This window comes from Cebus imitator, unplaced genomic scaffold (genome assembly GCF_001604975.1).
Source record: "Cebus imitator isolate Cc_AM_T3 unplaced genomic scaffold, Cebus_imitator-1.0 Scaffold13, whole genome shotgun sequence".
In the NCBI taxonomy this organism is placed as follows: domain Eukaryota; kingdom Metazoa; phylum Chordata; class Mammalia; order Primates; family Cebidae; genus Cebus; species Cebus imitator.
In genome coordinates this window covers 3,071,387-3,081,711 of record NW_016107328.1, presented here as the reverse complement: position 1 = coordinate 3,081,711, position 10,325 = coordinate 3,071,387, and positions in this window count along the sequence as shown.

Here is a 10,325-nt window from a genome sequence, read left to right as displayed (position 1 = left end):
AAAAAACCCAAAACTGTCTCTTTCATAGGCTGCTGTGAGGATGGATTGAAATGGTGGCCACATAACTCAGATACCTGTGAAGCTTCCTTGGCCCTTGGAATCAGGATATTTGAAAAACACAGCTCAGATATTAGCACTTCCCTGCTTTAAATCCTGCAGTGACCTCCCTTAGCACTTAAAATTAATACCTAAATGCCGCCCCTGGAGCCTGTGGGAACTGCGTGATCTGACCACTGCCTGCCTCTCTGATCTCACCCCAAATCATCCTCTCTTTGGCTTGCCAGGCACCAGTCACACTGACCTGTTTCTTGTTCCTTGAACACATGGGACTGTGATTGTCTTATTCAAGTTTCTCTTGCTATAAAAGAATACCACAGACTGGTTAATTTATAAAGAAAAGTGTATTTCTCACAGTTCGGGATGCTTGGCAGTCCCAGGGCATCACACTGGGATCTGGTAAGGGTTATTCCGAGGCAGGAGGCTGAAGGGAGAGAGGAAGCAAGAGAGAAACAGTGGCCAGACTTTCACAGTAACTCACTGACTCCCATGATAGCAATATTAATCTATTTATGAGGGCTAACATTGTCACAGTGGCATCAAGTTCCCAATATAGGAGTTTCCGAGGGACACATTTAAACCATAGCAAGGTCCCACTTCTGAGATTTGTCCTTGTTTTCCCTTGATTCTAGAACACTCTTCCCCAGGAATTTGAAAAGTCGTCTAGTTCCTCGTAAGATCTCAGCCCAAATCCCACATCCTCAAACAGTCTTGACTTGGCCACTCAATATGAATTAGTTACCCCAGTATGAATTAGTACTCCCCGGCTTGATACTTTCTTTATTTCCTTTGCAGCATTTGTCTCATTCTTCCTCCTCCTACCCCTCCTCCTCCTGGACATCCTGCGGGACTGCATTTCAAGCCTTGTTTGCAGTGAAGTGTGGGTGGCTTTATGACGCTATCCCAGTCAATTGTACGTGGGTGTGAGTAGTGTGGTCCATTTTCAGTCCTGGTTTGAAAAAAATCTCCCACGGTGTCCTCTGTTCTCTCCGTACCCCTGTCTGTAAGGGCAGGCACAGAGGTTTCAGTGAGGACTAGATGTTCTTGGCCAACGGTGGAGTCATGAGAGAGTGGAGCCCACATCCTCACATCACCCCTACATCTAGGAAAACCTCCTAATAAACCCCCATACTGAGTTTCTCTCTGAGAAAAAAATGCATTTTCATTGTCTTAAGCCACTGAGGTTCTGCAGATGTCAGCCGACCTGGCATTTTTATTTGTATTATCTTTTCTTACTTGTTTATTGCCTGTCTTTTGCTGCTAAAGCAGAACCTCCATGAAGCCAGTCCCTGGCTATTTTTGTCCCTATTGTTGCCTCAGCAACTAACACAGTCTCTGGTGCACAATCAAAGCTTGTTGAATGAATAAATAAATGAATGAATAAACGAAATGGCTTGACTTCCCTTTCTGTGTTCTATGGAGATCTAAAGCCCACCCCAAGTGTCTGCTCATTTCTAAGGACTTGGGTTCAAGGGCTCAGTGTTCTGGCAGTTTGCCTTTCTTCCTGCTGAATTCATTAATTTTCAGTGTCATCATTCCATCTTTATCCACATTATGACAAGTTGGGCATGAGGCTCCATCCCTTTCTGTCACACACACACACACACACACACACACACACACACACACACACACACACACTCACAGCAGCCCAAGGCCTTTGTGTGTGTGCAGGGTCCTTGGCTAAAGGTGGAAGGCAGAGGAGGGCCTTCACTCCACAGCTGTGTCTGCTCCTGCAACAACCTATTTTTTGAAATGTGCTCATGTATTTATTTACTGAGACAGGGTCTCACTTTATCACCCAAGCGGGAGTGTAATGACTCCATCACCACTCGGTGCGGTCTCGACCTTCTGAGCTCAAGCAATTCTTCCACCTCAGCCTCCTGAGTAGCTGGGACCTCAGGTGTGTACCATCACACCTAGCAATTTATTTTGGCGGGGTGTAGAATCTCACTACGTTGCCCAGGCTGGTCTCAAATTCCTGGACTTAAGCGATCCTCTTGTCTCAGCCTCCCAAAGTGCTGGAATCCTAGGCATGAACAACTATGCTCAACAAATGACCCATTTTTAAATGTCTAGGGCCACCCCTTATCTCACCCAGGCCATTTTCACTGCCATTCTCTCCACATTTTGTTCTAATGGTATGAGAGCTTTCTGGTTGTCCTCTTCTTTTTCTGCATCTCCTCGATCCGATTATGCCTTTTGACTCAACAACAGCTGCAACCATATATTCCATCTCACATGCTCTTCCACCATATAACCCTGCCATGCTCCCAACCAGAGTGTTGGTTTCTGCCCTGCCCCTGGACATCGCAGCCTGCGATGGCTCCACCCAAGCAGGGCATGGAGAGAGTAATTATGTTCCCTACAAAGCAGCTTCTGCCTCCTCCATAGGATGCTGCTTTTGGAAACCTGAGCTGACAGGTGGGAGGTTCGACTCCTCTGAGCCACAGTACTGTGGGGAAGTCCTGATCACACAGAGAGGCTGTGTCGGATGCTCTGGTCACCAGCCCTGGATGAGGCCCCATCTGTAACAACTGAAAATGGCTTTTGATGGCCCTGCTGCCTACTGTTGAGTCACCCCAATCGGGTGAGTCTTCCCAGCTGAGGTCCCAGACTTCCTGGAGCAGGGAGGAGCCACCCCTGCTGTGCACTTGGGACAGTGCTCACAAAACTCGTGAGCACAATAACATTGTTTCCCGTCACTAAGTTTTAGGGTCTTTGTTCTACAGGAATACAGCAACAGGAACATCTCTTCCCAGCTCTCTCAGACGCAAAGAAAATATTCCTTTCATTTACCTAAACAGAGCTGTGTGGTCGGTTCTTTTGTTGTCTCAGTCCCTGCCCGCAGGGTCTCACATTCTGTCCCAAGTGACTCGCGAAGGTATTTTCCTAAACAAAGCTCAGAGGTGTTCTGATGCCAGCAATTAAGAAAGCAAAGTGTTTTATCTCTGCCAAGTTTTTTAGTACTTGGCACATAAGATGCTTAATGAATGTTGGTTTTGAATTTCTTATTCTTCTTTGAACTCACGGGGATTGGGAAGGTGAGTAGAAGGCTGGAATAGGGAATAACATGTCAGGATTCCAGAAACATGCATTGGCTCACATTGAACTCAGCATCTGTAACAAGTAGGATCCAGCAATCAAAGAGCTTCTACCGAAGGTTTAATAGAGGAAATTTAATCCAGAGAATTAGGTACAATGGTATTGGAAGAACTGAGAAGCCTTTCATGTACGGTTGCCAGACAAAATACAGAATTGCCAGTTAAATTTGCATTTTGGATAAACAATGATTTTCTACATGAAACTTTATGTCTTGTGTAATATTTGGAAATATGTTTTTTGTTTATCTGAAATGCAAATTCAACTGGGCTTCCTGTGTTTCTATTTTGTGATTTTGGTAACCCTACTCACAAGGAGGACATTGAGACAATCTAGAGGTTAGAATAGCGGGGAGCTTCCTTTGCTGGGGCTGGAGGATGGGGTATTAGCATCCCAGGGTTAGTGGAGCTGGAACCTGGCAAGGGCTGCCTGACAGAGGCTGGGACCAGCGAGGAGATGCAGCCCCTATAGAGATGCTGCCTGAAGATTAACAAGGGGGAAAAATGCCAAACTCCTTCCTTTCTCCTGCCCTCTCTGCCCTCAGTGTCTCCTATTGGCCAAACCCAGCCACAGGCCATTGACAAGGGGCTTGGAAAATGTAGTTTGCCAAAGTCAGGCCTCTGGGACCCAGGCAGAGCAGGACGAGGACACAGGGTCCATCCTGTAGGTGTCACAATATTTACCAAAAATGTGACAGTACCTAAATGTGATATTACCAAAAATGTGATGTTGATAAATACCATAAATACGATAAATACTGTATTACCAAAAATGTGTTATCAGATTTCTACAGCCATTTCTTGAGCGCTCCCAATATTTGTGGCTCCATATTAAGCAAACTCTATTACTTTCCTCAATCCTTACCCAAACGAGGAAGGTGCTATTTTTTCCCCACACTTTCCCACATTTTACAGGTAAGGATATTGAGTCTCAGAGAAAGTAAGAGATGTGCCCCAAAGCTGGGTGCGGTGGCTCACGCCTGTAATCCCAGCATTTTGGGAGACCAAGGCGGGTGGGTTACCTTAGATCAGGAGTTCGAGACTGGCCAACCTGATGAAACCCTGTCTCTACTAAAAATATAAAAATTAGCCAGGCATAGTGATGGGCCCCTGTAATCCCAGCTACTCAGGAAGCTGAGGCAGGAGAATAACTTGAACCCAGGAGTCAGAAGTTGCAGTGAGCTGAGATCGTGCCATTGAACTCCAGTCTGGGCGACAAGAATATAACTCGTTTCATGAACTAAAAATAAAAACCAAAAGAAAAAAATAAAAGCAATTTGCCCCAAATCCCACATAAAACGTATATGGTGGGATCAGGTCTTTGTTGTACCAGCAGGGGGCGCTTCAGCCTGGTGGGCAGGTGGGGGAAGGGCAGTCAGAACAACAGAAAGCATCCATTCATCACAGGCTGCTGAGACTACAAGACACATTGCCCTGATCCGTGGTGCCCGTGTGCTTTGGCTGATGCCGTACCTGAAATGCCTTCTCATGCTCTCTGTTCTTAAAGGTGTTACATTCATTGGCTTTTTCTTTACAGCATTCAAATCACACACGTTGACAGCCAAATGTGTTAGAAAACAGCAGAGTATAATAGTTAAGAGCTTAACCTCTAGAGTCAGATGTCCAGGTCAAATCCTGGCTCATTTACTAGCTCTGTGACTCTGGACAAGATACTAAAGCTTTCTGGGCCTTTTTGTTTTAATTTTTGAGATGGAGGCTCACTCTGTCCTTCAGGCTGGATTGCAGTCACGTGATCTCGGCTCACTGCAACCTCTGTCTCCCAGGTTCAAGCAATGCCTCAGCCACCTGAGTAGCTAGGATTATGGGCGGCACCAGAACACCTGGCTAACTTTCGTATTTTTGGTAGAGACGGGGTTTTACCATGTTGGCCAGGCTGGTCTCAAACTCCTGACCTCAAGTGATTCACCCATCTCAGCCTTCCAAAGTGGTAGAATTACAGGTATGAGCCCCCGCTCGTGGCCCCTTCTGGGACTCTTATTCCTCATTTTTTACAGTGGAGCTGGTGATGTCAATGATAGTGTTGACGATGATGGTGATGTTGATGATGTCTATGTGATAGGCAGGCCTGCCATGGGCAGTCACACAGGTTGCTCACCATTCAAGGGTGCCTCTGAGTGTATGGGGCCAGCCGCAGCCCCACCCATAGAAGTGAAGGTACAGTGAATTCTTCCTTATGAAGCCCTGGCACCTACTCTGCACCCACCATATGTTGGCTGTTATATATATTACAGAATAATCCAAGTGCAGAATAATGTGTTAAGCATAGGGACACAAAGCTAAAAGTCCTCATGTGTTGTAACATGGGGAGGTAAGAGGTGGCAGGGGCCACACCTTGTTGTGTCTTATACTGAGTTCTAACTCAGGCACTGTCGTTAGTTTCAGGGTGGACAGAGGACAGAAGGAACCAGCTCTGGCTGAGGGGTGAGGCCGGCACTCCTATTAGGACCAAGAAGGAGCTCGTCTCGTAGAGAGTGTGGGGAAGGGCGTTAGAGGCCGGGAATAGCCGGGACAAAGGCATGGAGGACAGCGGGTATACAAGAGGAGAAATGGCGAGATGTGGGGCACAGCAGGGGTGAGATGAGAAAAGGTGATGATGTGAGCCACGGAGCTGGGAGAGGTTGGCAAGAGGCAAATACTGTGGATCTCACTAGGACCTCTGGCTTATCTTCAGTGGCAGGAAAGATTTCACCGGTGGGAATTTGCTTGTGCAATGGTAGGGAGAGCACAAGGGAGCAGGCTGGAAGGAATGACTCTCCTGATTCCTTTCTTTACCCATGGGTACCAACCCTGTTTTCCTCCTATTCCCCCACTCCCTCGTCCACCCTCATCCTTCACTTTGCCACTACTTGGACCCCTTGCCCTCAGATAGCACCCAACCCTGCAGGACACTGCATTCTGGAGCTTCCCAGTCCAGCCCGACCCCTTCAAAATGTAGGTGAAGTCTATTCTCAACCCTCAGTGCTCTATTTGGAGCTCCGGAGACGCTGCTAGGTAATTTGCACAAAGGGGTCCCTGGCATCTGGACTTACTGAGCTCCTTCTCATAGATCAGTTTTGCATTTAGATAAATGCCTTCAAGGTCCAATGAAGGACAGCAGTGTTATTTTGTTGTGAACCTTGGGTAAGTAGCTGCATGTCCCTAAATGTAGAGCTGGTGGCCTTTGCTCCCTGGCTCTCTGTATGAGTCAAAAAGAGCAGATACGATGGTGGACCCTAAAGTGTAAGGGAAAAGTCAGAATCCAAGTCTAAAGCAAAGAACCACAGGGATCTAGGTGGATCCTCCTCCTCACCCCAGGTGGACCCTTCCAGGGAAGGCAACTGTCCCAAAGTCCCTTTGGCCTTGTAGGGTCTCCTCCATCCCACTGAGGAATATGGGCTCCAAATCTTATTAGAGGATCAGAACAAGAAAGGCTTTGGGGGGCCACGCTGCCCAAGCCCCTTATCTTATAGATGAGAGACCTGGGGTTCGAGGAGAAACAGGGTGGCCCTGTGGCTTCCCAGTGAGTTGGGATCAATGTGGGAAGGGGTCTCTGAGCTTGACTAGTCCTTTTCATTTGCACTCAGCTCCAACCCTTCCATTTGGCCATCTACTTATCCATCCAACTTTTTTTTTCTTTTTTCTTTGAGTCAGAGTCTTGCTCTGTCACCAGGCTGGAGTGCAGTGGCACGATCTCGGCTCACTGCAAATTCCATCTCTGGGGTTCAAGTGATTCACCCACCTCAGCCTCCTGAGTAGCTGAGGCTACAGGCATGTGCCAGCATGCCCAGCTAATCTGTGTGTGTGTGTGTGTGTGTGTGTGTGTGTGTGTGTGTATGTTTAGTAGAGACCGGGTTTTACCATGCTAGCCAGGCTAGTCATGAACCCTTGACCTTAGGTGATCTGCCGGCTTCTGCCTCCCAAAGTGCTGGGATTACAGGTGTGAGCCACGGCGCCCGGCCTATCCAAGTGATGCCCTTTTTAATTCAACCATCTCTTACTGAGTACCTACCAGATGCCAGGCACTGCATCAGGCACTAAGAACACAAAACTACTCACACACCTCTAACTAAGAGCTCCCCATCACAGGAGGTAGACAGAAACAGAGAAACAGTTCTGATCAAATGAGAGCAATAGCGATCCTGGCAGCTTTGGAAGCCTGATAAGGGATAGAAAGAGGTGACGGATGCTCCAGCCAACGCTGGAATGGGCAGGGGATGATTTTCCAACAGATTAGAAGGCTGCTCCCACCCTGGGCAAACTAGTGCAGTAGCAGAAATGGAGACAATCACTGGCAGCCAAGCAACTAGCTCAGCAGGGCTGGGGAACAGAGTTCTCGGGGAGAAGTCAGGGCCCTTTCACTACAGCTTGGACTTGATGCTGCAGGGGGTTGGGAGCCCTGGGAAGAATTCGGCCAGAGGGATAACCACATCAGGACTGCTTTTCCCAGCATTCCCACCCTCACTGTGCCTACGTGCGCCAGGGCAACGAGACTCCCACTGTCTACGCAATCATGGCCCTGAGTGGCGGTGCACCCTGCATTTTCCACCTTACTTCGGAAAGTTCAGTGAGCAAAAGGAAGCCACGTTTATGTAACAGGAAGCCTGATTTCCAGGACGTGTAATACAATCAAAGCTCTATTTGTGGAACAATTCTATGGACTCTGATTTCCTTAGAAATTCAGATGAAACCTTCACCAATGGACAACGGAATGGCTCAGCTTTTCTCTTTCACTGTTCCTGTTCTGACTCTCCCTCGCTATTTTCCTCTGCTTCTTTCTCTTCTAAAGGCCTGCTGCTGAGAATGTGTAACCTGTACTCCCTAATCTGGGCTTCTAGAAGAATCCCCACCCATCAAGCACAGGACTGGACAGCTGACCTGAGACTTAGCCAGCAGCAGGCTCCTATCTCCCCATCCTCTGGCCCTGGGGCCCAGCAATGGAGATGCTTGGCCCCTACATTCTCCCCAAAAGCAGTAAGGAGGCTGGATTTACCTAAGCTTTCTGCTGCTGCTAGTGCCCCGTGAGATTCTGAGCATGTCTTTCAACCACCCTGGGCCTTGGTTCCGACATCCATGAAAAGGGATTATTAACACATACTCTGCCTGCCTCATAGGGCTCATCATTAAATCAGAAAATATATGAAATTTTAATATAATAGTTATATTCATACTATAATTTGAATCTTATATGATTCATATTTAATATAATAAATGTGAATATTCATTTATTATATTTAGTTGTTTTTTAAATTGAGGTAAGATGTATATAATATACCCTTAGCCATTTGAAAGCAAATGTCTGGTGGTATTTAGTAAATTTACAATGTGTAATTACTACTTCTATCTAGCTGCAAAATATTTTCATCAACCCCAAACATAAGCCTGTCCCCATTAACCGGTCACTCCTCTTTCTCCCCCACCCACCATACCCCTCCCTCCCCCAACCCTAGCAACCAACAGTCAGCTTTTTCTCTTATGGATTTACAAATAATGGATATTTTATCTAAATGGAATCATATGACGTGTGACTTTTCATGTCATTACCACTGGCAATGCAGAAAGGCTCCAGTTTCTCCACATCCTCACCAACACTTGTTAGTGTTCACCTTTTTCATCATAGCTATTCTAGTGGGTGTGAAGTGTTACCTCAGTGTGGTTTTGATTTGTATTTTCCTAATGACTAATAATGTTGAACATCATTTCAACTGCTTATCATCCATTTATATATCTTTTCTGGTGAAATATCTATTCACACACTTTGTCCATTTGAATTGGCTTTTTGTGGTTGAGTTACAAGAGTTCTCTATGTATTCAGGATATCGACCCTTATTAAGTTTATGATTTGTAAATATTTTCTACCATTCTGTAGGTTGCCTTTTTAAAAAAATTATTTATAATACTAGTTGGAAATAATTTAAAAGCAGCGTGTCGTAGTAGCTTTCGTATTGCCTTACATACTGTTCATTATTTATTTATTTAGGACACTAGCTATGTTCCAGCAACTGTGCTAAGAGCTTTACATGCCCTGCCTTGCCCGCCCTCTCTCCCTCCCTCCCTCCCTCCCTCCCTCCCTTCCTTCCTTCCTTCCTTCCTTCCACCATCCTCCCTCCCTCCCTCCCTCTCTCACCTCCTTCTCTCTCTCTCTCTTTCTTGCCTTTCTGTCTTTCTTTCTTTTTTCTTTTTTTGAGACATCATCTCACTTTGTCATCCAGGCTGGAATGCAATGGCGTGATCATGGCTCACTGCAGCCTCAGCCTCCTGGGCTCAAGTGATCCTCCTGCTTCAGCCTCCCAAAACATTTACATGCATTTTATAGTTTATTCTGAAGATCAGTCATTTTTACTTTAAAGATGAGGAAACGAAGAAGCAGAAGGGCTTTGCATGTGTTTTTTGGCCCGCCTGGACATTCTTCTTCCCTCAGCCTGAGCTTCCTCTAGCAGCGAGAGATGTCTTCTGAGTCCCTGAGGCACCCCAACCCCTTCCTATCAGGCTTGTTCATTTAATTATAGTCTTTGCCCACTAAGCACCTACCAACCGTCCTACTCCCTGACTGCCAGGACCAAGGGCTTCCCTCTGCGTTCCCACGTGTAGTGCGCAGTGGATTCTGAATCAGGTGTATCTCCTTGATAGAGCGGCTCACTACTGTTAAAGTGGGGATTGGGAAATGTTTCAGGTGGAGAGTAACGGTTACAGAATAACAAGCCAATAAATATATCTGAAAAATGGATCACCCTCTATGATTGCAACTAGGGTAAAATACACCTGCGTATATGAGGAGGGGGAAGAAGGAACCATCTACCGGGTTCTTATCTCTCCCTCGCTCCATCTTTTTCCTCCCCTCCACTTCCCTTCTCTCCTCTCCTCTTCTCTTTTCTCTCCTTCTCTCTCTTTCTCTTTCTCTCTCTGTTTGTTTCTTTCTCTTTCTCTCTCTTTCTTTTTTCACAGAGAAAGTGGAATGGCCTTATATTTCAGTAAGAGATTCCAGTTAGAACTTCTGGAGATTTTGGACTCTTTGGGGACACCCAGGTGGCTAGCAGTGACGCATCACAGACTGGCCCTCCTTTGAACAATAGAGCTGACCACCCTCGGAGCAATCGGGTGCCTACTTCCCACCTGGGGGCATTGAACCTAAGGGTGCAGCTGACACCGGAACTTGAAATTGGGTTTTTC